The sequence below is a fragment of the Coregonus lavaretus genome (assembly GCF_964263955.1).
Source record: "Coregonus lavaretus genome assembly, chromosome: 16".
NCBI classification, from domain to species: domain Eukaryota; kingdom Metazoa; phylum Chordata; class Actinopteri; order Salmoniformes; family Salmonidae; genus Coregonus; species Coregonus lavaretus.
The window spans coordinates 46,303,140-46,307,228 of NC_140003.1; positions in this window are offsets into that span (position 1 = coordinate 46,303,140).

Consider the following 4,089-nt stretch of genomic DNA (forward strand, 5'->3'; position numbering starts at 1 on the left):
CACTACGGAGAACAGACGCTTCAGGTGGACTTGCAGTTCCAAATCTAAAATTGTATCACCTATCATCCCACGTGCTATAGAAGAGTCAATAGTTTCACCAATTAGATTACAAGATTTATTATTTTCTGGATTGACTCCTAAAACATTTTTGCATTATTGTTTGGGCCCATTATAGCGTAACTCAGTAAATGCGTGGAAAGCTACAGAGAAGAATATGAGATCTAATCTGAAATGGCATTCATACTCTCCAATATGGCGTAATAAATAATTCTGAGCGTGTAAGAAACCATTTCTATCAGATTCTTGGTCTAAGAAGGGTATTTATACTTTCAAAGACATATTCAATGTGAAATGGACTCGTCAGTTTCCAGGAAATCCACCAGTGTTTTAATGTCCCCGGTTCATCATTTTGTCTTTACCTTCAACTCCGTCTATCCATGCCAGCCTATGGGGTCCCCTGGGGAGCAGAATGAGCAGTACACCCATTGGTCAAACTTCTAATGGACAGACACCCCTCAAAAGGAGTAATTTCTAATATCTATAGTTAATTAATTCTAGCAGCACAAAAACCATTAACTCTATCCACTGTATGGGAAAAGGAGTTTACACTTGCTGACAGGCAAATAAATTGGGAGACAGTATGAAAAAATATATTTGGATCATCTGGAAATCCCAACCACCAATAAATTAATTAAAACATTTGCCATAGAACCTATCTAGCACCTCAAAAAATACATCACATGGGTATTAGTCCATCGCCATTATGTGAGTTCTGCACCACAGGGGACTTTGGTACTTTTCAGCATGTGCTGTGGAAATGCCCGGTGGTGGTTGAATTCTGGGGGAAAGTCAACGATGTCATCTTTGTCCTTATAGATAAAATACTGCCATTAGATCCAATAGTGATGTTGCTTTGTGATGACTCCGATTTGCACTTGTCAGAACGCCAACGGAGAGTGTGGTTGGCAGGGTTCCACAGCTGCTAAGAAAAATGATTGTACAAAGGTGGATTCTACTTCATCAGTTACCACTGCAACAATGGCTGCTCACATTTAAGGAAATTGTAGTGATGGAGCTCTCCACGGGCCAGGATCCACAGGGCCAAGGTGTCCACTCTGGACAAAAAGCATTGCTCTTAACCAACGGGCCTTTACGTCCATGAATGTGTATCAATAATTTGTCACAATTTATGAGGCTATATGATGTATTGTTTTACTATGATTTACTATGTAATATGAATGTATTAGTTTTTATCTCATGATTTATTTGACATGCTATCAGATTGCCGGTGGGGGGTGTGTGGGATTTAATAATAATATATTTATAAATGTATTGTATGAATCCTATGAATTGAAATAATAAAAACTTTTTTTTTTTTTTACAATGTTGCGTTTATCTTTTTGCAGGCAGTCTTGTTCTTGATGTGTATTTGAAATGTTATGATATATATATATATGTATATAGTTTTGATGAATGTATTTGCTGTTTTGATAAGGCAACTACATATTGAAAATGTTGTCATCGTAAATACATGTGGTGTTGATTCATAATGTGGTGTTAACACAGAACGATTGGATTAGAATGACTTGTTGATTGGAGTAGGGATATCTGGTAATAAAGACATCCTAGTCATTTTGGGTTGTATATTCCACATACCAAAGTCTGTGGTTGTTCCATGTCATTTAACGATACCCAGTATGAAAGTATTCTAAAAGTAAAGTACATTTTGAGGACTTCACGGATCATTCTAGATGTTGTTTAACATCACCCTCTAGAGGCTCAATTGGGTGTAGTAAAGTTGAAATGAAGATTTACATTTTAGTCATTTAGCAGACGCTCTTATCCAGAGCGACTTACAGGAGCAATTAGGGTTAAGGGCCTTGCTCAAGGGCACAACGACAGATTTTTCACCTAGATCGGCTCGGGATTAGAACCAGCGACCTTTCGGTTACTGGCACAACGCTCTTAACCACTAAGCTACCTGCTGCCCCCGGAACAATACTGCGTGATATCAGGTAACGTCCAGGTCTCACTCAATGGTGTATAGTGTAAGTAGTTGACGGTAAATTGTAAGAATATGCAATTACGTGTATAACTTTATAATAACGTAATAAACCATTTGTGTATAACTTTATAATAACGTAATAAACCATTTGTAAGGCGTTTACAGTTTGCTCACCATTTATTTATCATTACTCCTACATTTGTAAAAAAGTTAGTAAGCTAGGTAATCTCACATTTATAAATAACTTATGTATTCATTATTCATAAGTTAATTAATAAGATGGTTAATAAAGGTCCTTATAATAGTATAATTATATTTAATAATTAATATATTTAATGATATAATTAATAGTTATAATTATACTAATCATTAGTTTAGTAAAGTCGTTTTGCAGTCCCTAATCTAAAGTGAGGACTATTCATACTTTCTTAATGCTATATAAATGTTTTGAATGACCTGTGGTAATTTCTCACCAAAAGAGGGACATGCCATTGGTAGACATTCCAGCAGTACCTGATGATCCTTAAGGTCTCAAAAATGACCTAAAACAACACATCAATGGTTAAACAATAAGCACACAACACAGAGGATGTTAAAGGAAAATATATGTAACTTTTTATTCCAGAACAGTCACACTCTTGTAGTAGTGTGCTGAATGAAGTAACGTTTATTGTCTGAAAATTGGCCAAATACTTATGAGTTCTTCAAATGGGGGGGGGGGGGGCTATATAAATAAAGTGTTTTCAGTTCTAAACAGTGAAAAGAGGTATGAAAATACCCTCAAATTAAAGTTAACATTCTAAACTGTCAGCTCGTGTGAAACATTTGATTTAAAATCCAAAATGCTGGAGTAAAGAGACAAATATTTTTTTTTACATGGGTGTACAAAAAATAAGAACACCTGCCTAATATTAGGTTGAATTCACCTGGTCAGTCTATGTCATGGAAAGAGCAGGTGTTCATAATGTTTTGTACACTCTCTGTATAATAACGGCTAGTTATCGCCAGGGAGGAAGGTAGAAGGTTATAATATATAATAATGAGATGTTATCTCCAAGGAGGAAGGTAGAAGATATAATAATGATATGTTATCTCCAAGGAGGAAGGTAGAAGGTTGTAATATATAATAATGAGCTTTGTCAGGAGTCAAATCAAATTTTATTTGTCACAGGCGCTGATAACAACAGTTGTAGACTTGACATTTTAGTCATTTAGCAGACACTCTTATCCAGAGCGACTTACAGGAGCAATTGGGGTTAAGTGCCTTGCTGAAGGGCACATCGACAGATTTTCCACCTAGTCGGCTCGGGGATTAGAACCAGCGACCTTTCGGTTACTGGCACAACGCTCTTAACCACTAAGCTACCTGCCGCCTAAGCTACTTTACCAAGGAATGCTTACTTACAAGCTCTTTCAAATCAATGCGGAGTTAAAATTTAAATGTTTACACAATGAGTACCAGTACAGAGTCAATGTGCAGAGGTAAGAGGTAGTTGATGTAATTGAGGTAATATATACAGTACCAGTTAAAAGTTTGGACACACCTACTCATTCCAGGGTTTTTCTTAATTGTTAATATTTTCTACATTGTAGAATAATAGCGAAGACATCAAAACTATGAAATAACGCATATGGAATCATGTAGTAACCAAAACAGCGTTAAACAAATCAAAATATATTTTATATTTGAGATTCTTCAAAATAGCCACCCGTTGACCTTGATGAGAGCTTTGCACACTCATGGCATTCTCTCAATCAGCTTCACCTGGAATGCTTTTCCAACAGTCTTGAAGCAGTTCCCACATATGCTGAGCACTTGTTGGCTGCTTTTACTTCACTCTGCAGTCCAACTCATCCCAAACCATCTCAATTGGGTTGAGGTCGGGTGATTGTGGAGGCCAGGTCATCTGATGCAGCACTCCATCACTCACCTTCTTGGTCAAATAGCCCTTACACAGCCTGGAGGTGTGTTGGGTCATTGTCCTGTTGAAAAACAAACAGCGCAAACCAGATGGAATGGCGTATCGCTGCAGAATGGTGTGGTAGCCATGCTGGTTAAGTATGACTTGAATTCTAAATAAATC